This window comes from Bos indicus, chromosome 7, assembly GCF_029378745.1.
Source record: "Bos indicus isolate NIAB-ARS_2022 breed Sahiwal x Tharparkar chromosome 7, NIAB-ARS_B.indTharparkar_mat_pri_1.0, whole genome shotgun sequence".
NCBI lineage: Eukaryota > Metazoa > Chordata > Mammalia > Artiodactyla > Bovidae > Bos > Bos indicus.
This window is the reverse complement of record NC_091766.1, coordinates 67331194-67358980: the sequence shown is the minus strand read 5'-3', so window position 1 is coordinate 67358980 and position 27787 is coordinate 67331194. Positions and strand designations below refer to the sequence as shown.

The following is a 27787-nucleotide window of genomic DNA, read 5'->3' as shown; positions in this document are numbered from 1 at the left end:
TCCAGGAGATGGTGAAGCACAAGGAAGCCTGGTGTGCTGCAGTCCATGGGGTCACAAAGAGTTGGACACACTGAGCCACTTAACAACAACAAAACAGAAAAGGTTTTATATTGTTGTATAAAACCAGTTTTTTACATAAGTAAAAGAAAACTACACAATCTAGCACTGCCTTCTGAGGAAAGGTGCATTTGGAAAAATCCTCTGTGGGACAAGCTGGGGTGCTGCTCTGTATGATTTGGGGAGTGGGAGGAGGGGGAATTTGAGATGAAAGATGGGAAATGCAAGAGGAAAAAAATTAGAAATGAGACCTTGGATGCAGCAGGGAAGGAAAGCAGAGGAGGGGAGACAGTCCTAGCGTGGTGTGACTTAGGAAGGAAGACAAAGCTGATGAAAATGTCAGGGTATTTGCTACTAGAGATGCTCTTGCTCTGGTTCCCCTACAAAATCTTCAGTAGAATCTGCATTTCTGAGATTCTCCGTGTGGCCGGAATTTCCCTGAGAGATGCAAAGAAGTGCAATTCTGTGTCAAAGATGGTGCAGGTGAAGCAGAGAGAACTGTGGATGCAGACAGCAACACTACACACACAGGTAAGTTGAAAGGAATGGAAACAACATTCTGAATACAATCTGTGCACAGTTTTGAATATTCAAAGAATACTCCCTGGTGGCTTGGATGGTAACAAATCTGCCTGCAAAGCAGGAGACCCAGGTTTGATCCTTGGGTCGGAAAGATCCCCTGGAGAAAAGAATTGCTACCCACCCCAGTATTCTTGCCTGGAGATTCTCATGATCAAAGAAGCCTGGTGAGCTATAGTCCATGGGGTTGCAGAGTCAGACATGACTGAGCAACTAAGCACACAGAGGTGGCAGGAAATCTTAAGTCCTTCTCTAAGTGCTTTTCCATTTTCTCCCCAAAGATCTGGAAGTACAAACCCTCAACAGAGCAGAAGTTTAACTGCAGGGACTACCAATAAACTTGAAAAAGTGGATCAGTCCCTGTGCAGCAGTGGGGGAATTCATCTGAGAGCGACGTCCAAGGGGATGACTGTTTGAGACGTAGACACAGAAACAGGGAAGAAGCTAGCCTAAGTCTTCCCCAGCCGAATGAACATCCCACAAAGAGCTTTCCAAATATCCCTTAGTCTATCGTTATGTATTCCTTACCACTAGCTCCGAAGGGAGGTCATTACAACCATCTCAATGAGTTGGAAAATACAGGGAATTGTGGAGGTTAAATGACCTGCCTGGGGCTGCTGCGCAGTATGGAGCAAAGTTGAGATTAAAACTCCCCAGCGCCTATGCCCTGGGCCTTTGTGAAACCTTAACAGAGATCAAGTTCTCAAAAACCAGTAGCTTTTTCTCTGGGGCACGGAAACAGGATTATGGGAAATTGTACCAGGGATGGAGGAACTGTGGTTTGAAGGGATGCATTACAGGCAACTTGACCCCAGGCTTGGAACCTCTTGTCTTGGTTTCTTATCATGATAGCTGAAATGCAGTGCACTGGCTTTTCTTCACCAGAGACAATGGATGGAAGAATGAACAAGGGGAAGTGTGGGATGGGAGCATATTTCTTATAAGTACAGAATTATCATGTGATCCAGCAATCCCACACTAGGGCTATAGCCAAAAGAATGGAAAATAGGAACTCAGATATTTATACGCAAATACTTACAGCAAATTATGTCCAAAAGCCAAAAAGTATGTCCACTGATGGATGAACTGATAATGGAACTTGGTTGATGAACACAATGAAATACTTCTGCTGCTGCTGCTAAGTCAATTCAGTCGTGTCCGACTCTGTGCGACCCCACAGATGGCAGCCCACCAGGCTCCCCCATCCCTGGGATTCTCCAGGCAAGAACACTGGAGTGGGTTGCCATTTCCTTCTCCAATGCATGAAAGTAAAAAGTAAAAGTGAAGTCCCTTAGTCGTGTCTGACTCTTTTCGACCCCATGGACTGCAGCCTACCAGGCTCCTCCGTCCATGGATTTTCCAGGCAAGAGTACTGGAGTGGGGTGCCATTGCCTTCTCCGCAATGAAATACTACATCCTTAAAAAGGAATGGGATGTTACCATATGCTGCCACATGGATCAACCTTGAAGACATCATGCTAAGTGAAATAAGCCAGCCACAAAACAGCAAATATTGTATTATTTAACTTAGATAAGTCTCATCGAGTAGTCAAATTTGTAGTCATAGAAAGTAGAATGGTGATTGGCAGGGGCAGTGGGGAGGGAGAAATAGGGAGTTATCATTTAACGGACATAGAATTTCAGTTCAAGATTATGAAAAATTTCAGGAGATGGATGGGTTTCAAGATTCATGATGGTGCAAGTCTACTCAACACCAAAGAATTGTACATTGCACAATGGTTGAAATGGTAAACTTTATGTCACCATTTTTTTAAAAAGGGAAAAGAAAACTATGACTACTGATTTCCTATGTATATATCTCCACTAGACTGTAGGGCCCAGAAAGCAGAGACAACGTGTTTTGTTTATTATCACATCATCAGTGCTGCAAACAATGTCATACACAGTAGGTTCTAGATAAATATTTGTTAACAACTTATTGACCAGAGACACATTCATACATGTTGTGTTACCTGAATGTTACTGACCGGAGTGCTCCAATATTTAGATATATAACAAATCAACAGCCACAGGCATTAGTTTTTGCAAAAATCCCCTAATCAATAATGTGTTGTTAGTGAACCAGCCCTGGCCCACTCGTGTGGATTGATACCACCTTGCAGTATGAGTCAGACAGGCTCCCTCTCCCACAGTGCTGTGCTTCCAGCTTCCCCACCTTTCAGTCCTAACAACCCAGAGAAGAACGCCATTGTGTAGGACAGACTCTAAAACACTGAACGAATACATAGTAGGTTATCTGCAATTCCAGTTGGGCTATTTCAAATCCTGAAAGATGATGCTTTGAAAGTGCTGCACTCAATATGCCAGCACGTTGGGAAAACTCAGCAGTGGCCACAGGACTGGAAAAGGTCAGTTTTCATTCCAATCCCAAAGAAAGGCAGTGCCAAAGAATGTACAAACTACCACACAATTGCACTCATCTCACACGCTAGTAAAGTAATGCTCAAAATTCTCCAAGCCAGGCTTCAGTGATATGTGAACTGTGAACTTCCAGATGTTCAAGCTGGATTTAGAAAAGGCAGAGGAACCAGAGATCAATTTGCCAACATCTGCTGGATCATTGAAAAAGCAAGAAAATTTCAGAAAAACATCTATTTCTATTTTATTGACTATGCCAAAACCTTTCACTGGGTTGATCACAATAAACTGTGGAAAATTCTGAAAGAGATGGGAATACCAGACCACCTGACCTGCCTCTTGAGAAATTTGTATGCAGGTCAGGAAGCAGCAGTTAGAACTGGACATGGAACAACAGACTGGTTCCAAATAGTAAAAGGAGTACGTCAAGGCTGTATACTGTCACCCTGGTAATTTAACTTATATGCAGAGTACATCATGAGAAATGCTGGGCTGGAAGAAGCACAAGCTGGAATCAAGATTGCTGGGAGAAATATCAATAACCTCAGATATGCAGATGACACCACCTTTATGGCAGAAAGTAAAGAAGAACTCGGAGAAGGCAATGGCACCCCACTCCAGTACTCTTGCCTGGAAAATCCATGGATAGAGGAGCCTGGTAGGCTGCAGTCCATGGGATCGCTAAGAGTCGGACACGACTGAGCGACTTCACTTTCACTTTTCTCTTTCATGCACTGGAGAAGGAAATGGCAACCCACTCCAGCATTCTTGCCTGGAGAATCCCAGGGATGGCGGAGCCTGGTGGGCTGCCGTCTATGGGGTCACACAGAGTCGGACACGACTGAAGTGACTTAGCATTAGCATTAGCAAAGAAGAACTAAAAAGCCTCTTGATGAAAGTGAAAGAGGAGAGTGAAAAAGTTGGCTTAAAGCTCAACATTCAGAAAACGAAGATCAAGGTATCTGGTCCCATCACTTCATGGCAAATAGATGGGAAAACAGTGAAAACAGTGGCTGATTTTAGTTTTTTGGGGCTCCAAAATCACTGCAGATGGTGATTGCAGCCATGAAATTAAAAGACACTTACTCCTTGAAAGGAAAGTTATGACCAGTCTAGACAGCATATTGAAAAGCAGAGACATTACTTTGTCAACAAAGGTCCGTCTAGTCAAGGCTATGGCTTTTCCAGTAGTCATGTATGGATGTGAGAGTTGGACTATAAGGAAAGTTGAGTGCCGAAAAATTGATGCTTTTGAACTGTGGTGTTGGAGAAGACTCTTTTGAGTCCCTTGGACTGCAAGGAGAACCAACCAGTCCATCCTAAAGGACATCAGTCCTGGGTGTTCATTGGAAGGACTGATGTTGAGACTTAAACTCCAACACTCTGGCCACCTGATGCGAAGAGCTGACTCATTTGAAAAGACCCTGATGCTGGGAAAGATTGAGTGCAGGAAGAGAACAGGATGACAGAGGATGACTTGGTTGGATGGCATCACCAACTCAATAGACATGAGTTTGAGTAAACTCTGGGAGTTGTTGATGGACAGGGAGGCCTGGTGTGCTGCGGCTCATGGGGTCGCAAAGAGTCGGACACGACTGAACGACTGAACTGAACTGAACTATCACAATAGTATACAATAGAGCACTATTAATTTTTCAAGAATTTTAAAAATATCCAATGGCTTCTAGCCCTGCCTGGTCATTAGCATCAACTAGAGAGCAGGAGACCCCTGTTCAATTCCTGGGTTGAGAAAACCCCCTGGAGGAGGGATAAGCTACCCATTCCCGTATCCTTGGCCTTTCCTTGTGGCTCAGATGGTAAAGAATCTGCCTTCAATGTAGGAGACCTGGGTTTGATCCCTGGGCTGGGAAGATCCCCTGGAGGAGGGCATGGCACCTCATTCCAGTATCTTGCCTGGAGAATCCCCACGGACAGAGGAGCCCAGTGGGCTATAGTCCATGGGGTTGCAAAGAGTCAGACATGACTGAGCAATTAAGTGCAGAAAGCTTGTTAAAAATATATATATTATCTGGTATCATCCTCCTCATATATGATTTAGTAGGTCAAAGATGGCTCCTTGGAGTCTAGATGTTTAAAGAAATTATTTTACTGATGTATAGTTAATTCACAATTGTGAATTATATGTTGTGTGAATTATGTGTTAATTGTGTTAATTTCTGGTATATAGCAAAGTGATTCAGTTACACATTCGTGTGTGCTCAGTCACTCATACGTGTTTGACTCTTCGTGACCCTGTGGACTGTAGCCCACCCAGCTCCTCTGTCCATGGTATTCTCCAGGTAAGAATATTAGAGTGGGTTGTCATTTCCTCCTCCAGGGATTGAACCCACATCTCTTGCATCTCCTGCACTGGCAGGCAAATCTTTACCACCTCACCACCTAAGAAGCCCTCAGTTATACATACATATATGTATACATATATGTATGTATGTATATATATGTGCATATGGAAATGGCAACCCACTCTGGTGTTCTTGCCTGGAGAATCCCAGGGATGGGGGAGCCTGGTGGGCTGCCATCTATAGGGTCGCACAGAGTCGGACACGACTGAGGTGACTTAGCAGCATATATACATATATCTCCTTTTTCATATTCTTTTCCATTATGGTTTATCACAGGATAATAAATATAGTTCCTGGTGCTATATAATAGGACCTTGTTTGTCCATTGTATATATAATAGCTTGTATCTGCCAATCCCAAACTCCCCATCTATCTCTCTCCCACTGGGAATCTGGATTTCTGTTTGTGGGTTTGCTTAAGTGGCAGCACAAATAAGCTGAAAAACCTCTGCCTTCATTACTTGATGAGTATGTTTTTCTTCCCAAATGATAAGCTCCATGAGGGTAAGAAGTATGTTTATGTGTGTTGAAGGTCACCTACTGCATCTAGGAGATTAATTAGTGCTGAGCTGACTGAGTAATATGCAAACAGCACCAGGTTACCCTTCAGTCATCCCCACCATTCCACCATCCCTAAACCCAAAGAACCAAATGCAGGCCCTCATCTTCATGCAGCAAAATGTATAAACACGAATATGTACAAATTCACTGCCTTTTAGAGCGATATTAGCAAGGACTTATTATTCCTCTAGATCCACATCTGTTCTTTCAAATACTTGGAACTCAGCACACTTATGAATAACACATTTCAAATCACAAGAGAGTCTGAGAGGCAAAAAGCTGCAAGTTGTCAGGGCCAAGCAGTGTGTGTTTAAACTAGAACAGCTGCAGAGACAAAGCATCCGGGTTGCTTTAAACAATAATAATGCTTATGATCTGAGTTATAAAACAGTAATTTTCCAGGCATTATAGGTGTGCTCAAGCCCATTTTACAACTAGGAAGAACAGGTGCTATTTTTTGATACTCCATCTTTCAAATTTTGAAGCCTCAACATTATTATTTTTCAATGATGCACATTAATTTTTAAGCATTTATTTATTTATTTTTAATCAGAAGACAATTGCTTTATCATATTGTGTTGCTTTCTGCCATATATCAACATGAATCAGCCATAGGTATACATATGTCCCCTCCCTCATGAACTTTCCTTCCACCTCCCACCCCATCCCACCCCTCTAGGTTGTCATAGAGCTTGAGATTTGAACTCCCTGTGTCATACAGTAAATTTCCACTGGCTATCTAATTTTACATATGGTAATATATACATTGCAATGCTACTCTTACAGAATAATTAAGCACATTATTTGTGCTTCAAATAGGTCTCTGCCCAGATGTCCCTTTTACAATGTGTGTACACTAATTTATAATTCATTGGCAATTGAGGGTGAACTAGGTCAGTGTACGGAGAAGGCAATGGTACCCCACTCCAGTACTCTTGCCTGGAGAATCCCATGGACAGAGGAGCCTGGTAGGCTGCAGTCCATGGACTCGCTAAGAGTCGGACACGACTGAGTGACTTCACTTTCACCTTTCACTTTCATGCATTGGAGAAGGAAATGGAAACCCACTCCAATGTTCTTGCCTGGAGAATCCCAGGGATGGGGGAGCCTGGTGGGCTGCCGTCTATGGGGTCGCACAGGGTCGGACACGACTGAAGCGACTTAGCAGCAGCAGCAGCAGCAGCAGGTCAGCGTAACCTAGTCAGAACTCTAGATTTAAAATGACCTTTAGTTAAATACTTTAGAGAAATGGTGAAAACTATTTTTTCTCCAAGAGTCAAAAATATACCTCCACAGTGGCTCTCAAAGTGTAGTCAGTGGACCAGTCACATCAGCATCACTTGGGAACTTGTTAAAATTCTCAGGTCCATTAAGCAAAAAAAAAAAAAAAAAACCAAAAAAACACATGGGTGTGGAGTCCGGTGATCTATATTGCAACAGTCCTCCAGGTGAGCCTGACTGAGAACCACTGTATTAGAAGGCTTGCAATAATGAAACATGCCTACTTAAAGCAGTATTAGCCAAACACATTTGCCCCCTTTTCCATGTAACACCTATCAACTTCCATGAAATCTACAGTTTCATTAGAAATAAACTAAACAGGAAAAGAATCTGAGTAAGAATAGATATATTTGTATGTATAACTGAATCACTTTGCTGTACACTTGAAACTAACACAACACTGTAAACCAACTATACTCCAATAAAAAAAAAAAAAAAAAACTGCCACACCATATTCTGAAAGCCCAAAATATATTAATTGCACAATTGGCAACTTACAATGATAAGAACAACTGTCTATTGCATGACACTACATGCTGCTGCTGCTGCTGCTGCTAAGTCGCTTCAGTCGTGTCTGACCCTGTGCGACCCCATAGACGGCAGCCCACCAGGATCCCCCGTCCCTGGGATTCTCCAGGCAAGAACACTGGAGTGGGTTGCCATTTCCTTCTCCAATGCATGAAAGTGAAAAGTGAAAGTGAAGTCGCTCAGTTGTGTCCGACTCTTCCCGACCCCATGGACTGCAGCCCACCAGGCTCCTCTGTTCCTGGGATTCTCCAGGCAAGAGTACTGAAGTGGGGTGCCATTGCCTTCTCCAACACTACAGGCTAGATCCCAAGAATACCATGGTAGATCTGGCAGATATAATCTCTTCCTCCTCAGGATGTACTGTCTAGTGTGGAGGACAGATCAACAATGAACATGTAGGGAAAGCTATGTATGAAGTGCACACACTGTGTAAGAACATGTGAGGGAAAATGAAGAGGGATGACGGACAATTTAACATGACTTGTATCAATCATTTGCTTTGCAAGCTCTTCTCATCCTTCTCTTGTCTTCACCGCCTTGGCCAAGAGGACAAAACACCTGCCTCTAGCAGATATAGAGACTACTTCACTCAGACACACTTTTAGGAAGCCCCAGGACACAAAGGCTTTAAGAAGGTCATGGTCATCAATGAAGTTGGTGCTATAAGCCTGAATGTTTGGACTTCCAAAAGTCATATGTGGAAATCCTAACCTCCAAAGGTGATGGTATCAGTAGGTGGGGTCTTTAAGAAGCACTGGTCATGAAGTGCTTAAATCTTTTATGAATAAGACTAGTATCTTATAAAAGAGACTCTGCAGAGATCCCTTGCCCCTTCCCCCATGGGAAGGTTGGCCATCTCCATCCTGGGAGACAGCTTTCACCAGATGCTAAATCTGCTGGCACCTTGATTCTGGACTTTTCAGCCTCCATAAGTGTGAGAAATGAATTTCTGTCATTTATAAGCTACCATAACATATATACCCTGATATAAGCTTCCCCAATAGCTCATTTGGTAAAGAATATGCCTGCAATGTGGGAGATTCCAGTTCAATTCCTGGGTCGGGAACATACACTGGAGAAGGCTACCCACTCCAGTATTCTTGGGCTTTCCTTGTGGCTCAGCTGGTGAAGAATCTGACTGCAGTGAGGGAGACCTGGATTCGGTCCCAGGGTTGGGATGATCCCCTGGAGAAGGGAAAGGCTACCCACTCCAGTATTCTGGCCTGGAGAATTTCATGGACTGCATAGTTCATGGGATTGCAAAGAGTCTGACACAACTGAGAAACTTTCACTTTCACTTTTCATAAGCTACCCACGGGTATTTTATTATAGCAGCCTAAACAGATTAAAACAGTGGCCAGTAGAGGCACCAAACACATGCTCACAGGAGGCTGTTTCTTTCTGGGTCACTGTTACTCAATTGATCTTCTGAATCTGCAAAGCCAGACCTCTGGTGCCATGAGTTTGCTGCTTGGAATGTAGTTCAGTGTAGGGAACTGATCAAGAGAATGTTATTGTTGCTACAAAGACAACAATAGCCTGGATATGCACTTTAAGAAATCTATAGTCAAGTCATACTGCCAGGTACAGTGAGCTCCTTTAAAACAGGCGGTGTTGTCAGTTGTGTTCACTGACACATTTCCAGATTCTAGAACAGTGCCTGATGAACACTAGGTCAACCAAATATTTGTCTTTACTTGTTCAGCAAAACCTCTGTGTCAATCTTGTTGTGATCCATATATTAGTTACTGCTGCTGCTGCTGCTAAGTCGCTTCAGTCTTGTCCGACTCTGTGTGACCCCATAGAGGGCAGTCCCTGGGATTCTCCAGGCAAGAACACTGGAGTGGGTTGCCATTTCCTTCTCCAATGTATGAAAGTGAAAAGTGAAAGTGAAGTCGATCAGTCGTGTCCGACTCCTAGCAACCCCATGGATTGCAGCCCTCCAGGCTCCTCCATCCATGGGATTTTCCAGGCAAGAGTACTGGAGTGGGGTGCCATTGCCTTCTCCAGTATATTAGTTAAGAGGAGGCTAATTGCTAAAATAGAGTCAAAATATATAAAAGCTCAAATACAAGAGAGGTGAATTTTCCAATAGAACTTTCTGCAATAATGGAAATGTCCTTTATCTGTGTTGTCCAATATGACAGCCACTAGTCACATGAAAATATCGAGGACTTAATAGGTGGCTAGTGTGACTGAGGAACTGGAGTTTAAATTTTACTTAAATTATAATTAATGCTAATTATTATAATTTTAACTATGGCTAATGGCTACCATATAAGACAATACACCAAAAGACCCAGACTTATGGGTGCTTAACCGTCCTCAGTATACGGTATTCAAGGTCACTCTGGATGTTCTCTATCCAGCCAGTTAGAAGAGGAAAAGAACATGGAAAGGTGTGGATAGGGCAATTTTATGGGTCAGACATGTGGTAAACTGTATTTCTGTTTATCATCTATGAGTGAGAACTAGTTACATGGTCATAACCAGATGCAAGAAAGTCTAGGCAATGTAGTCCCTGGTATGCAGTTACCCCGGAAAAGGCAATGGCACCCCACACCAGTACTCTTGCCTGGAAAATCCCATGGATGGAGGAGCCTGGTGGGCTGCAGTCTATGGGGTGTCTAAGAGTCAGAAATGACTGAGCGACTTCACTTTCACTTTTCACTTTCATGCATTGGAGAAGGAAATGGCAACCCACTCCAGTGTTCTTGCCTGGAGAATCCCAGGGACGGGGAGCCTGGTGGGCTGCCGTCTATGGGGTCACACAGAGTCAGACACGACTGAAGAGACTTAGCAGCAGCAGCAGCAGCAGCAGGATGCAGTCACCCACCATTAAGAACTAAGTGTTATAAAAAGGGAGGTCCCTATTACTTTAGTAAACAGCCAGCCATCTCTACCACACATGGCTATGAGAAAAGAAGGTGGTTTTCTAGGATTCTCTACTCCCTACTCCTCACATCAACCCTAGTCATTGAATATTCGAGCTATTAGATCAGTTACAAACCAATATATCATTTCATTCAACTGTCCATCAGATGTGCAGGCTGGTCATACTGAAACATCTATAAAGGTTGTCTTGTTCCAAACAGGTTCATGAAAAAACCTGCAGGGAGGCCTGCTCTGTCTCACCACATCCCTCACTATAGGTTTTTTAATTTTTCTTTTCCTTCAAATCAAAGTTAACTGCATTTTCTCATAGAACCTGGCTGGGTGATGATATTAATCTGATTAACATTTGCATGTGATTAAGAATACCCATAATTCTATCACTTGATACTGTCAAGTCTAGGAGATGACAGAAGTACAAATCAAATTAAGGACTTTAATGCCTGAGCAGAAGGAATGACTGATAAGGGCACTCCAGGCAGGGCCTTGGGGGAGATATTAATCTAACCAGGAGTGCCAGCTCTCAATAGTCTCCTAACACTTGTTAAAAGGGGTTAAAAAGATTTGAATGTTGGCTGAAAAGCATAAGGGTCCTGGGTTAATAAATCCTTCCTGTGCCAGCCTCAGGACAGATTCCAAACCTTCCATTCATAAGCAGGAAAGAAGGAGAATAAAAGATCCCTTTGCCCCAAAACTTATCAAGGGGGCTTCTGCCCTCAGTTAGGAGCTGCCAGAGATTACTTTACCCTGTTTCACTGGAACTCAGCACTTGAAATGTCGGTCACTTTGCTGGCAATGACTTATGTACTATTTTGGAGAGGGTTCCATATTGCTGATTAACTTATCTTATGCTTGAGGTCTTGTCTCTCTGTAGACTCTCAGCTGCTGGGGGAGACCAGGACCTCATTCAAGCATGTGAATCTCTGAAGCACTGGGCACTGTGTCTGGGGAATCATGACACACAGGGAAGATACACCCACTCAGTTTGGCCAACAGAGTCCACACAACTGTTCTGGACAATCTGAGTTCCAATCTGGCTGTGTGGACTAAGAAAATCACCTTCCCTCTCTGAAATTCCAATTTATCTTCTAAAATAGAGTTCAGCAAACTATAGTCTGTGGGCCAGTTTAAAGTCATGGCCTGTTTGAGTACAATGTGTAAGCTACGATTTTTTTTTTTTGAAAAAATTCGGGTCTGGTGCACTGGGATGACCCGGAAGGATGGAATGGGGAGGGAGATGGGAGGGGGGTTCAGGATGGGGAACACATGTACACCTGTGGCTGATTCATGTTAATGTATGGCAAAACCACTACAATATTGTAAAGTAATTAACCTCCAATTAAAATGAATAAATTTATTTTAAAAATTAATTAATTTTAAAAATAAAATATTTTTACTATAAAAAAAGAGTTAATAAAATCAAAAAGAAAAAAAAATATGCAACTGAAACCATGTATAGGCTTCAGAGACCTAAAATTTTTATGATGTGGCCCTTTATAAGATGAGTTTCCCAACCCCTACTCTAAAATGAAGACAACAGACTAGAACAAGTATTTTTGTTCTTTTAAATTTTGTTTGCTCTCCCCCACCTCCTCACCAAAGGAGCCATCTCTCTAAACAATTTACAAGTCCAGGTCATAAATGGATAACCCAAGTGCCAAGCCACCTAGGGTGATGCAGGGTGGGAGGTTGGTCAATATCACTTCTTCTGGGCTCCTTAGCAAACCTTTCAGGCTCCTATAGTATAGTTGGAAACTTCAAAAATGATCAACAAATTCCCACCCCCTTTTTGGCCCAGATATTCTTTTTTGGTGGAAGGAAATGGAGCTTGGCAGTTAGTGCTTAAGCATGGGAGTCGGTATTTGGGCTGAGTCCTGACTTTATCTGCTATTGTCTATAGGCACTGATCATCACTTTACCTCTCTAAAGCTCTATTAACCTCAAAATAGGAACCACAAAAGTAACCTACCTCTAGGGTTGCAGTGAAGACTAAATGAAATAATTTCATGGACAGCATTTAGTAGAAGGTCTGACAACATATGAAGATATCAATCCATGGAAGCTATCATGACTATTAGGAGAACACACTCTTTCTTTTCCTATCTCTTACACATGCCTTACTCTTGTAACAGCTTCAACAATACTGTCCAGAGGTCAACAAGTTCCATATCATAAGTACCTACCATGCTTCACATTCAGAGACCCTCAATACATAATAACCAATCAATACTGCTAGCAAAGTGCTCAGCATTCCACAGCTGAGAAACCCAACCAAGGTGTGAAATATCTTCCCTGAATTCCTCTCCATCACCTGGCTTCCCTAAGTCCAAAACCCACTAGATACCCTTTGCATTGCAATAATACAAATGCACACAAAACCACATATATAAATATTTTGCTGCTAATGAGAGGCAAGCCAGCAGTTTTCTCATCACTCCTGTGACAAGTTTATGTGCTCTCCAATTGCAGTCGAAATATTTTTGCTATTTTCATGATTTTCCTGGCTTCCATCCCAAGGAATTAATCATTTCTATAGCACTAGGGAAAAGCTGAGAAATAGAAGGCATGACTGAATGACATGATGGTGTATTCTCTTCACCCACGCTGAATCACTCTCTGTGCAAGAAATTAAATCATTCCTGGGGAAAATGTCTTGCTGTGGTCAGGAAAGTATGGAGGCATAAGTCCTCCAGGGCTCTTGCTTCCTGGGAAGTGGCCAGGTAGGTGGACTTCAGTTCCTTTGAGTTTCACAAATTATAGGTGAAGAATGACAAACGTCCTCAAGGTCCTGTGGATGTGCCTAAATTCACATCATGATGTCATTGGGTTGGCAGGAAATAGTTGCCCTGGCAGACCAACAGAAGTTATGACTGAGAGACTTCTGTGACCCAGTTTGGAATCAGCGAATTTGACCTAGAAGAGACTCGTCGTCTAGTCAGTCTCTTCACTTTGCCAGACACAGGCTTTGAAGGCAGACATATGTGGATTTGAGACTCTGCCTCTTGTTACCAAATCACTAACCTCTCTACCACCCAGTTCCTCTTTGCAAATGTTACCTTCTTCACAGCAGTACTAAAAGGATGAGAGACACAGTTTAGCCCAGACCTACGTACATGATAAAAGACTGAATATACATACGGGCAGTGGCCAGACCATATAAACAAAGGTGCCTTTGATCTACAGTCAAAAGGAGCTGCCCAGTAAACCAACCCCTTATTGACAGTAACGCACTCAGGAAGACAGCTCTGCTGTAAATGAAATTTGCAAGAAGGTAGACTGCTATCTCTGTCAATATAGGAAGCTAAATAATCATTTCTTTAACAGTCAGCCCCACATAGCCAGGACTTAATCACTGACAGCTTCCCTCCTTTTGTCCCCACTTCCAACTTAGAACAACCCAAAGAAAGCCAAATAAGCTCCCCTAACCAATCACTCAGAGGGTAAAGCGTCTGCCTACAAGGTGGGAGACCCGGGAGTTGGTGATGGACAGGGAGGCTTGGCGTGCTGCAATTCATGGGGTCACAAAGAGTCAGACACGACTGAGCGACTGAACTGAACTGAGAGAAGCAAGGCTTCCCTGGTGGGTCAGCTGCTCAAGAATTTGCTTGCAGTGCAAGAGACCGTTGTTCGATCCCTGGGTCGGGAAGGTCCCCTGGAGAATAAAATGGCAACCCACTCCAGTACTCTTGCCTGGAAAATCCCATGGACTGAGAAGCATGGTAGGCTACAGCCCATGGGGTCGCAAAGAGTCAGGCATGACTGAGCGACTTCACTTCACTAACCAATCACATAGACGCCTGATCTCAAGTGAGTCTGCCTACAACTTCGTCTCTCCCACAGCCTCCAAAGCGGGGATTTGGGAAGCTTTCCTATTTTTCTACCTGACTTTGAGTCTTTGCCAAACCACAAGTGATGGTGACCAACTCTCATGCTATAGCAAACTCTGAAAAAATAGCCTTTGCTTGTTTCTATTTGGTTCCACCATGTATACAGGTCTACCTTGCACATTGCCTGCACAACCATAAATATGCTGTCATACAGTGAATAAACAAAAGACAGACATCTTTGAAGAAAATGTTGTGATTTTCAATCCACCAAAAAACCCAATGAACAAAGAAGTTATCACCACAGTGTCATTACTTAAGCTTGTTCTATCCAGTGAGAATGGTAAGAAGACTAAGTTTGTATTGTGTTGATCTTTTAAGAGTTTGCCTGACTGTTCCCTCATTTGCTTACTGGCTTTATGAATGCAGCAGAAGCAGAGCTGACTTCTCCACTTAGCACAGCTGGCACAAAGCCAGGGATCCAAAATACTTTTAAGGACCCACAAAAATGGTTTCCTTTCTTTTAAAATCAGAAGGAAAAAAATGAGCTTTAAGTGGAAGAGCTTCCCTGGTGGCTCAGATGGTAAAGCGTCTGCCTGCAGTGTGGGAGACCTGGGTTTGACCCTTGGGCTTGGAAGATCCCCTGGAGAAGGAAATGGCAACCCACTTCAGTACTCTTGCTTGGAAAATTCCATGAACAGAGGAGTCTGGTAGGCTGCAGTCCATGGGACTGCAAAGAGTCAGACATGAGTGAGCAACTTCACTTCCACTTTAGGTGGAAGAAAATAATTTATATGTATTAGTACACTGTTTTGTTTGTTTGTTTTTATACCAACACTGTGCAGAATATATTTTTAATACATTTTGTGGACCAGTACAGTTCATTTCAGTTGCTCAGTCGTGTCCTACTCTTTGCAACCCCATGGACTGCAGCATGCCAGGCCTCCCTGTCCATCACCAACTCCCAGAGTTTACTCAAACTCATTTTCATTGAGTCTGTGCCATCCAACCATCTCATCCTCTGCCATCCCCTTCTCTTCCACTTTCAATCTTTCCCAGCATCAGGGTCTTTTCAAATGAGTCAGTTCTTCACATCAGGTGGCCAAAGTACTGGGGTTTCAGCTTCAACATCAGTCCTTCTAATGAATATTCAGAACTGATTTACTTTAGGGTTGACAGGTTGGATCTCCTTGTGATCCAAGGGACTCTCAAGAGTCTTCTCCAACACCACAGTTCAAAAGCATCGATTCTTTGGCACTCAGCTTTCTTCATAGTCCAACTCTCACATCCATACATGACTACTGAAAAAACCATAGCCTTGACTAGATGGACCTTTTTTGGCAAAGTCATGTCTCTGCTTTTTAATATGCTGTCTAGGTTGGTCATAACTTTTCTTCCAAAGAGTGTCTTTTAATTTTATGTCTGCAGTCAACATGTGCAGTGATTTTGGAGCCCCAAAAAATAAACTCAGCCACTGTTTCTCCATTTATTTGCCATGAAGTGATGGGACTGGATGCCTTGATCTTAGTTTTCTCAATGTTGAGCTTTAAGCCAGCTTTTTCACTCTCCTCTTTCACTTTCATCAAGAGGCTTTTTAGTTCCTCTTCACTTTCTGCCATAAGGGTGGTATCATCTGCATATCTGAGGTTATTGATATTTCTCCCAGCAATCTTGATTCCAGCTTGTGCTTCTTCCAGCCCACTGTTTCTTACGATGTACTCTGCATATAAGTTAAATAAGCAGGGTGACAATATACAGCCTTGATGCACTCCTTTTCCTATTTGGAACCAGTCTGCTGTTCCATGTCCAGTTCCAACTGTTGCTTCCTGATCTGCATACAGATTTCTCAACAGGCAGGTCAGGTGGTCTGGTATTCTCATCTCTTTAAGAATTTTACACAGTTTGGAGCTCATTAAAGCAAAAGCGCCTGGAATCTTCAAAAGTCTTAATACGGCCCTGGTCAAAGGAAATATTTGTCCTTTTTGCAGAATACTAAAGCAATAGTTATTATCACTTATCAATTTCAGGCTCTCTACCCACACATAGTCTCTCTTCTATCCTGGTTATACTCAAATTGATCTTTCAGCTGTTGTCTGGTACACTGACCCTTTCAACTCATTCCTTCTGTAGGTATCAAACCTAGTATGTTCAAATAAAGAAGAGATCATTATTCACTTGAAAAAAATAATTTAAAAGCTTTGTTGGCCTTCCACAACTATTAGGATCACAATCTGGTCCCAATTTATAATTCTGTTTCACCCACTACTGTCATCTCCAGAACTTCTGCATCCTTTATTCAGGCATGACTACATCATACCTGCCCAGGTGCTCCTCTGCCTACTGGGAGCCAGTACATTCTGCTAAGATCCTGCTTCACAATCGTATTCTCAGTGAAATTCTTTCACTTTCCAACATGAGATGTTCCCTCATTTCATTCCCAAAGCACCATTGTATCAGAATCAACTGTAATCAGATAGATATCCATTGATCTTAGAATGCAGCCTCTTTAAGGGCAGAGATCAGTTCTTATCAGTTTCATTTCTGAATGTCAATAACTGACAACTATTAAGTGACATGGCCAGAATGTAAAACTGACTCACAGCATTGGTATCAGAAGCTAAGTCACAAGGCTGCTGCTTTCACCTTCTTTTAGTTTATCACACAACATTTTAACAGTAGCCAGCCAGACCAGGCAGACAGATGAATGTTCTGAATGTCAGGCATTGAAATAAAACAGTGTTATGTGAATGAATATTTAAAAACAAGCTCCCCAGGAAGGAAAAAAAAAAAAAAACCACAAACAAACAAACCCAAACCAAAAACAATCCTCCCGATTCACAGCTTTTGCCAATTGTTGTGATATAAAAATACCCACCATGGCCAATTTCAAGCTATTGTCTATCAACTTGACTTAATTGAACCTTAAAGAGTTGAGAAGAGCTACCTCAGGTATACCTGCAGTATATGTATGCAGTATTTCCACATATAGTTGTCAGTCTAAACAACGTCCAGAACATAAAAAACTACATAATGCAATAAAAATAATAAATAGGTGGTGGTTTTTGAGTACTTATTATCCTCATTTAAATTAATTTACTTTACATTCATAAATTTAATTTTATTTTTTTTTAATTTTATTTTATTTTTAAATTTTACAATATTGTATTAGTTTTGCCAAATATTGAAATGAATCCGCCACAGGTATACCTGTGTTCCCCATCCTGAACCCTCCTCCCTCCTCCCTCCCCATACCCTCCCTCTGGGTCGTCCCAGTGCACCAGCCCCAAGCATCCAGTATCGTGCACTGAACCTGGACTGGCATCTCATTTCATATATGATATTATACATGTTTCACTGCTATTCTCCCAAATCTCCCCACCCTCACCCTCTCCCACAGAGTCCATAAGACTGATCTATACATCAGTGTCTCTTTTGCTGTCTTGTACACAGGGTTATTGTTACCATCTTTCTAAATAAATTTAATTTTAATAATGAGTATGTTTAATAACTCATTCAATTGGCAAAACTCCATAAATTTAACAATTGGATCTCACGAACCAGTGTAAGCTGTCTCTAGGGCCCCCCAGACAGCAGGAAGTGGGTTTAGATATAAACAGTAGGAATGTTATAAGAATAAATACCCAGAACACTTGAGGATTTAGATCAACAACAGAGTAAAGGCACTGCTTAGATTCTATTTTATTGCCTAAGCAGGTCTTCCCTGTGCTTTTCTGTGACATGCCCCTTTTACCATATGTGTTCAGCGCCTCCCTCTCTCACCTACTGTAGGCTTTAAGAAATGGAGGACCTTACCCACTCCTCACTGCTGTATTTCTGGTGTCAGGTTGTCAATGTGTGGATGGAGTAAATACATGAGCATCTTGTTGCCACTCTATCACTTTTACATGGAAACAGTAGGGGTGATGCTGCGAGACAGATATCAAGGGACACAGAGTTTGAAAAAGGAACCATAAAAGGGTAAGTCTTCACTCAGTGTGATGTAATGTTGCTTGCATCTGAGAAATTCCTTAGAATGCACTCAGAGTTTGTGTGCTGAAAGGAACAAGGTTGCAAACAGGAGTCAGTTGCCATGCTTTTTTCTGAATAGTTTATATATAAAGAACTAGAGGTTAACTATGAACTAAAAAGAAGCACAGTGTATAATAATGTAGTAAGCAAACCAAAGCAATATTGCACAAGAGTATTTTATTTTTGTCCACAGTTTAAGAACAAAGTGTCATTAAAGAATATTTTAAACGTGGATTTTCTTTTGTCTTGCATAATTTCAAAGCAATAATAGTAACAAGTATAGATATAGAACTACTATACACCATGCACTGTTAATGTATTTAGTCATATAACAACTTGCGAGTGTATGGATTGTTATTATCATGAGCAAACTGAGACACAAGGAATTTAAATAACTTGGCCAAGGTCACATGGTTGGGAAGTAATGGCCATCTGGCTCCGGAGTATCTGCTCTTAATCATTATGCTATATAGTACAGCTGACAAAACAAACAACGTCCAGAATGTCTAGAATGTCCTTGGAACTCTATCATTCTGGAGTCAGTCCCAGTTGTCATAAGCAAGAGTTTTAATCTTCTTAGAGGATCTCTGGGGTAGACACACAGTCTCCGGATGAGATAAGGAACAACCCAAGTTTAGAGACATATAAATGTCTTTCTTAACCAGTGGAACAAGGTTTAGGAATTCCTGCCAGCTGCCTAACTTTGGGTAAACCTTTTAGAACATCATTTCAAATGGAGGTATGTCCTGTAGGTGGACGAATTTACTAAGCCTCCCAGATTAGGTAGCCAACAGGAGGAGCATGGGAATAAAACACAAGGGAAGCTTATCTTTGAAGAGGTTTGGGGGAAGAAAGCTTCAGAAAGTTTTGCATCTTCAGATGTTTGAGTGTTTGTGTGTGTGCACTTGTGGGAGGATGGTGGGAGGGAATGTGCAAGAAGGGGAATGAGACAGGCTTACCCTAGAGAAGGATCTTGTCTTTCTTCTCCCAAGCCCATCACAAAGTCCAACCAACATTTCAGTATGTACACGTGATGTCATTTTAGCAGACACACAAATAACTGATTTTTATGAGGCTAGCTTTGGGACCTTTTGGTTTCAAAATTTTATATGTCAAAATAATATCTATATTAGGTAGGCTTTCACTTTCAGAGATATTTAGGGAGATATTTAAAATACAAATGCATTGTCATCATCCCTTTTCAGTTGGTAAAAGTTATAGATTAATAAAATCTGGTAAAAGTCATAGATTAATAAAACCATAGAAGGTTACCAGAGTGGAAATATGAAAATTTATAAGTTAAACATATTTTGTTAAGAAGGCATTTTTTGAAAAAGTTAGAGGAAGTGGTCTAATTAACTGTTCTAAACCCTTAGCTGTATTTAACAAAGCCCATGGATGGATTCTGGCACAATGAGATCTTCAGACTGCCAAATCCAAGATCAATTTGTAGGAGAAACAACAATCAGTCATTAATTGAGTTCTGATTCTATTCAGCTTTAAAGGACACCCCCAGGCCCTTGCAAATAAAATAATGATCTGTGATTGGGCACATATAATAGCAGTTTGATTGCTGTCCATATCAAATTACTAGGTTTCCCAAAGACTGCCATTGGCCTGTCACCTGGTGCTTGAATGAATCTGTCTACTGCATTTCATCCATTGACTGTCTTTCTCTAATGACTCAGGGTCCATGGCACAAACAAGAGGTGTTCAAGGAAACCGTCATCAGCAGGTTTGTTAAAAGAGCAAATGGTTTCTGTACTCATATCATGAATATCTTAATAGTCACCTTGCTTATCTATTACACAGTTGCTTCTGATAATAATTCAGAATCACAAATTGGTGATGCTATCAACAAAAAGTGGATTCAAAACACAATTTAATATGACTTTTTTACAGACTCAGACTGTGAAATCCAACTTAAAAAGTCCTTACATAATTTGTGATAAAGTATCAATATCCTGGAAACTGACTTAGCACAACTTCACACTTTTAAGTGTTACTTACAATCTCCCTTCTTTCTCCCCTTTTCTAAGAAGAGTCTGAATGGAAAGGGCCGGGCACAAGAACTACATTCAAAGGAATCTCTGCTTTCAGAAATATCAAAACTGATGAGGTCAATTTTAGATCATAATATAAATGTTGGCAGTGGGAAATTAATGTCCTTCACCATTGTGTATATTTGCTTCACGCCAAAGACAATGCTCATTTTTCCTTCACCACATGCATTCTCCCAAATAAGGTCATTTTTCTTGGGATTGTTTTGGGACAATTTTTTTTTTTTTGGTTATAGAACAAGTATTTTCTTTCCAATATCTCAGAAAATTATTTAGTGACTGTACTGTCTGCCAAACAATAATTCTGCTCTTATAAAGCAATGTCAGGCTTCAACATCTATTCTTCATCTGCTAAGACAGAGTTCGCAAAGAATATTTCATCTTCAGCTGGGCCCTGTTAGTCCTTCAACTCAGCTCATAGGTGTAATACATCATGCCTGGAGGCCCTCTGGTATTATATAACCTCCCATGCATAACTTGAATTAGCAAGGAAATGACATATTTATATAGCAATTAAAAATATGTTCAGCATTCCCCGAGGTGCCGCCCCTCCCAATTATTTAAGCTAAAAGCACATTAATCATCTGGCAGGGTATACTACAATAGAGAGAGCAGGTGTTTCTGTATCCATTGCTTAACATGACACAGGGAAACAGAACCTGAATTTACACAACCTGGACCAGTCACCACACATTGATTATACTTACACTTGAACAAAGCATGCTCTTTTTTTCAACAACATCATTTGGAGCTGTCACCTACCCGAATACATGAAGCTCATACGCTTTCATGTCACCGAATTCATGATAAGATCAATTATTACTGAGCATGAACAAGAGGAAAGGGGAAGGCAAGCTTATTCTCAGAAGTGTTCTTGATTTGAAAGTCTGTCCCTGACAGATCTCCAATGCTGTGAGATCCCAGAACCTGTTAGACATTTTGGAATGTTCATTCCTGACTGCTCATGGATGGCATTATTTTAAAAGCAGACTTTTAACTGCTGTACACTTCCCCAAACATAACAAAAACAAGAAACAACATTGGATAAACACACCTTAACTTGGTTGAAAGTATTCTGAAATACTTCAAGTATGCTAAAAATCTGATTAAAAGATGCTTGGAAGCAAAGCTATGACAAACCCAGACAGTGTATTAAAAAGCAGAGACATCACTTTGCCAACAAAAGTCTGTATAGTCAAAGCTATAGTAGTCATGTACCAATGTGAGAGTTGGACCATAAGGTAGGCTGGGCACCGAAGAATTGATGCTTTTAAACTGTGTTGCTAGAGAAGAGTCTTGAGAGTCCCTTGGACAGCAAGGAGATCAAACCAGTTGATCCTAAAGGAAATCAACCCTGAATACTCATTGGAAGGACTGATGCTGAAGTTTCAATACTTTGGCCACCTGATGCAAAGAGCTGACTCAATGGAAAGACCCTGATGCTGGGAAAGATTGAAGGCAAAAGAAGAGGGGAGCAGAGGATGAAATGGTTAGATAACATCAGCGACTCAATGGATATGAGCTTGAGCAAACTCTGGGAGATAATGGAGGACAAAAGAGCCTAGCAAGCTGCAGTCTTTTGGGGTTGCAAAGAGTTGGACACGACTTCGCCACTGAAGAAAAAAAAAAAATGGGGGCATGCTAAAAATACTCGGATGAGCCTAAGAGTACTCTAGCTGATCCCATGGTAATGACAATCAAGACTGGATAACCAAGTGCATTATAGGAGCACACCAACCCTCTGTTATCTAGAACACTCTCAAGTCAGAGACAGGGAAGGAGCCCTGGGCAGCTCATCATTAACAAAATACCATCCGCATTTTTAAGGGGCTTTGCGTTTCAGAAAACACTTCCACTTACTTCATTTCTCACAGGCATGCAATAACATTATACGGGATGATTGAGACCCTCTCATTTACAGTAAAGTGACAATTTCCTGAATTTTATCTGACTTTTTAAACACAGTACAGTTTTAAAAGTTGCAGTCAAACTCAGATATTTATACATAAGTCCATCATAAGTGATACAGTGGACGATGACTGTAATAACTGGATGTTCAGATTGTACTTTCACTATGTGCTGCACTGTTGCTGTTGTTCAGTGCTAAAATGCGTCCAGCTATTTGCGACCACATGGACTGCAGCACACCAGGCTTCCTGTGCTTCACTATCTCCCAGAGTTGGCTCAAATTCATGTCCATCAAGTCAGAATCAGCCAACAAGCAGCATCCAATGATGCCGTCCTCTGTCGCCCCCTCTCCTCCCGCCTTCAGTCTTTCCCAGCATCAGGGTCTCTTCCAGGGAGTCAGCTCTTCGTATCAGGTGGCCAAAGTACTGGAGCTTCAGTTTCAGCATCAGTCCTTTCAATCCTGAATATTCAGGATTAAATATGTGGTCTCTCTTTGAATATTCAGGATTGATATCCTTTAAGATTGACTGGTTTGATCTCGTTGCTGTCCAAGGGATTCTCAAGAGTCTTCTCCACCACCACAATTTGAAGGCATCAACTGGAAAGACAGCTACTCAGAAACTAAATATTAAATGTCCACTCCATTCTGACTTAATGTCCAGGCCAGATTCCTTCCCTAATCACCCAAAGCCTAGAGTGAAAGTTTTCATACAAACATGGCACAATTTGTCTTTATAGTTTTGTATTAGACATTAGCCTAGAATCCAAAATTCTTAGACTCTCTAAGTATCTACCTTAAAGCATATCTGATGCCACTGTCTGTAACAGTTAAGGAAACATACCTAGGCATTTTGCTATATGTGACCTTTTAAAATTGGTATTTAAGGGATCCTTTTTAGTGTTCTTATCTATAGATAAGACCTAAAAGATTTTATTGTCTTGGAATTTAACCAATTTAACTTTTTAAGAACCTATTTGTGCATTTATTCAATTACTAAACACAGGTTAACTGTTCTGGCTCCACTTCCCCAAAGAGTGTCTGGCATATAGGAGAATCTCAATGAACAAAATAGATAAGATCCTGATTCTCATGGAATTTCTATCTTAGCATAAAAGGCCAAGTCATCAAGCAATTACACTGTAGTGTGAGAAAGGCTTTGTTAGGAAACATCTATGATGATATGAAAGCATTCAGAAGGAGTGTCTAACTTAGATTTAAGGAATCAAGGAAGTCTTCCTGGAAGAAAGGACTTCTATGCTAAGAGACAGTGGAAGTATAAGAGCTAAGAAAGTAAAGACAGAGTCAAGCAGAGCAGTGTTCCCAGAAGAGAGACCACATACTCAAAGGCTTGGCAGTAAGGACTATTATGAGTTTGGGAATGAGACACTCCTGGCTTTGATTCCTGCCTCCACTATTACTACTTATGTGACAGAACATTCCTGACCTTTCGATTTAACAGCTGAACTTCACCAGAGCAGACCTCATCTTCATGGTCGATTTTGAAATCGCTACCAAGGAAGGCCCACACAGCTTCTACGAGCTCAGCGTGGCTTCCCTCTGACCGAGTGAGGCTGCCTTTTCTAGTCCCCAATTTCTGTAGTAGTAAAATATTTAACATTTATTATTAAAATGTGTGGAAAGTACGGACTTATCAAGGGAAAGTCATTAGTGTGAGGATGGAGGAAGTACAAAGAAGTCAGATGGTTGAGAGGTGGAACCAGGAGGGACATGGGTATGAGGTTCTGAGGGCCAAGGCATGGCTTGTTTCAAGAAATCAAACACTAAGCATGAAAAAAAATAACAGCTGTAAAGTAAGAATAAAAACCCCGCATACTTTATCAAGTTATGAGAGCCAAAAGAGATAATATGAAAATAGTGTTTATAATAAGAAAAAAAAATATTCAACACTTAATGTGTGCTGAATGTTTTACACAGATTATGTCATGCAGTCTGTAACAGAGAAAAAAACCTGACTTCATATTGCTAGTGTTTAGTCCTGGCGGCCCTACACCTTTCTAAAGAATGTTACCTATAGTCTGAAATATGCATGGTAGCTCATTCTCTAAGGCTCTGCCTCCCAAACTTGACCTTTAAAGGTATAATACTTTTCCATTTGTGTAGAGATAAAGAGCTGCAGGACAGAAAATAACACTTGTCTTGTTGGCAGGTTTACGGAACACTGTGATCAGACCTATAGGTGCAGCTGCAAGAACAAAGTATGAAGAATTCCAGTACCAAGAAGTTTGTGAGGACCAGACACATCCCCTTCCCCTTTTAGTATGGAAGAAGTTAGGGACTTTCCTGGTGGTTTAGTGGTTAACAATCCACCTGCCACTGGAGGGGACATGGTTCAGGCCCTGGTCAGGGAAGATCCCACACGCTGTGGGACAATTAAGCCCAAGTGCCATAACGACTGAAGCTCGCGAACTGAGAGCTCATGCTCTGTAACAAGAGCAGCCATCCCAAAGAGAAGCCAGCGCACTGCAACAAAGAGTAGCCCCTGCTCACCACCACTAGAGGAAGCCCACCCTCAGCAATGAAGCCCCAGTGCAGTCAAAATAAGTAAATAAATAAATTTTAAAAAAGAATCTGAATTCTAACTCGGGTATGACAACTCTTTGAGACATGAGTCTACCATCTTCTCCATCTGCTGGCTTTATGAATAAAGCTATTATTCCCTGCTACAACCTGCCTCTCTAGTCTTTTCATTTATGGCCTGCCATGTGCTAAGTGGTATGAGCTTGGACGAGGTGATAAGTCCTTCTAACAACTATAGGATGAACACACAACAATTACTCCACTTTATAGATGATAAAACTGAGGCAAAAAGGGTTTAAGTAACTTAGACAAAGAGTCTTAAATGGTGGAGCTGGCATCCACTCCTGAGCAGACTGCCTTTAGAACCACAATCTTAACCATGAACTACACTTCCTTGACTGTTAAGTACCAAACTCTTCACTGATCCCTTTCTGGTCTAAGATGCTATGATTCTATGACTTCCAAAACTAAGTATGCCTTTTAACGTACACTGACAACTAGCTGTGGTATATAGCAGAAAAACATATTAAAAATACCTCTTGATGATAAATACATAAATACATGCTTACTTACATGAAAGCATTTATTGGTCTGAGAAAAGTACTACACTCACATTGGGTTCTAATGTTTGCATTGTAATTCAACTTTTCTGTCATGCCCTGTGCTCAGCCCACCCAAATTACCCATCTCCGGTGTAGAGATGGGTATTTGCATTCTGTGTGAAAGCTGAAGACTGATTTGATTTTCCTTGCCCAAAGAGTGAAAAATGATACTCCAACTTGATTATGACTCTCGGAGGGCACCTATTCTCTGCAGCAGGAACCTTAATTTTCCTTTAATCGGTATGGTTTGTGTGGATGCGTGTTTTAACCCGAGCTGCTTACATAATGAGAGGAGTGTTCAAGCTAGCTTGCTTTGCAGCTTTATCATTTTCTAACTTGAGAGCCTCATGACTTTTATTTAGAGACCCTCAAAACTACTACAAAGTCACAGTTAATTCACAAGCCTCATTACCTTGGCCTCCACCCTGGCTTCTTTTGATACGTCCAGCTCAATTCTTCCCAGGCTTTTTGTTCTGTGGTTTCTCAACTGCTATTACTTTTAGCTCATGTCATGGGAGAGAAAGGCACGAGACTATTTGGAGAATGTTTTCAATTGACTCTCAATTTATTCTGTAACCTACACTACAGAAACCATAGCTCAAATTCCAGTGATACAGCTCATGCAAGACTGCTCCTTCTTATGGGAAGCAAAAGACACTCCAATACAGCCCTTGTCTTTGCTTTACCCTTGTGTGTTTTCTCAAAATGTACAATTGGAACAGAAACCACAAGCTGTCTATATACAATTCCAGACTCTGTACTATATTATAGTCTTTCTTTACATAAATTCCTTTGCGTCACATAACAATCCTGTGCGATTAAGTACTCCTACTGCCACTTTGCAAATGACGAAACTGAAGTTCAGAAATGGCTAGGAAGTAGTTCAAACAGTATTTAAGCCATTATCTATTTTGACTTCTACAACATATATTCTAAATATCTGCTTCTTGGGTGTCAGAACCACAAAACACAAATAAAAAAATAAACCTTCTAGCCTTATAAATCAGAGTGCTTTGTGGAAATTATTTTGTAAGATTGTTTTTAAACAATTAAATGACTTCTTGAAGAGCACATCCCTCTAGCTTTTGTAAATTCATCCTGGTCAACTGCAAGCTGGATAGAGAAGATTACATTTAATTTTTTTTTTTTAAAGAAAAAGAAAATACAAATTATGTACTGATCAAGTTAGGGGCCTCTAAGATTTGGTTAAATAGGATAGCATTTTTTCTATCTGGATGTGACCTGGGTAAAGTCAATGCAGTATAGTACACTACCTTCTCCATTATTGCAGCAATTCTGTTGCGACCCAGAGGGAACACAGATGAGCCCACAGGATCCTGGAAAGTTAGTCTAAAGCAGATATTTGCCATCATGATTTCCACTGAGAACATAAAATGCAAGAGTTGGGTTCAAGCTTGAACCACCAGTAACTCTAGGGAACACACAAGGCCACAAACATGGGGTCTGGAATGAGCTCTAGACCTGTATGAGTCCAAACTCTGGAAGTCTTTGCCTTCATTCAAATGCTGGAAGATAGTATAAAATAATAGATGCATTAAGCCTAAAATAAGCTCTTACATAGGACCACGTGTCATTTGCACTCAGGTATTTCTTTTTCTTTGTATCTGAGATAATGGCCTCAATTTTGAAGGAACCTATTAAGTAAAAAGACAGGTGTTATCCTGTATTAACCCTTTCTTTCCCCCTCAAAATAAGCATCCTATCCAACAACAAATCCTGTCAACAGTAAAAAATAATTCCTCCCTACTCTGCCATCATTATCATCTCACACCTGGATTATTATAATATAGCCTCCTACCTCATCCCTCTCTCTCCCATACTAGTCTGCACTGCATTCTCATCACAGCAGCCACAGCCATGCTGATAAAAAAGATATCTGGTCATTCCTCTTTTGCAGAAGTGGCCTCCTTTGTCACTCAGAATAAAGTGATTTATAGATACTTCATGATTTGGCCCTGGCTAACTCTTTGATCTTGTCCCTAATATTCTGTCATCATACTGACTGAGCAACAAAGGACACTCTTATCTGTTTCTTGAACATGCTATTCACACACCTTCTCAGGACCTTTGCACATGCTGGTCCCTCTGATGCAATGTTCTCTGTCCAGACATCAGCATACCTAACTCCCCCTCTTCTTGGAGGTCTTTACTCAAAGTCACCTAAA

General features: G+C 41.3%; 1 protein-coding gene across 4 annotated transcripts in view; it reads right to left on the bottom strand.

Moving 5' to 3' along the window:
• SGCD (sarcoglycan delta) overlaps positions 1-27787 on the bottom strand; it is a 1105251-nt gene that overhangs the window by 348343 nt on the left and 729121 nt on the right. The gene's annotated exons all lie outside the window — the stretch shown is intronic.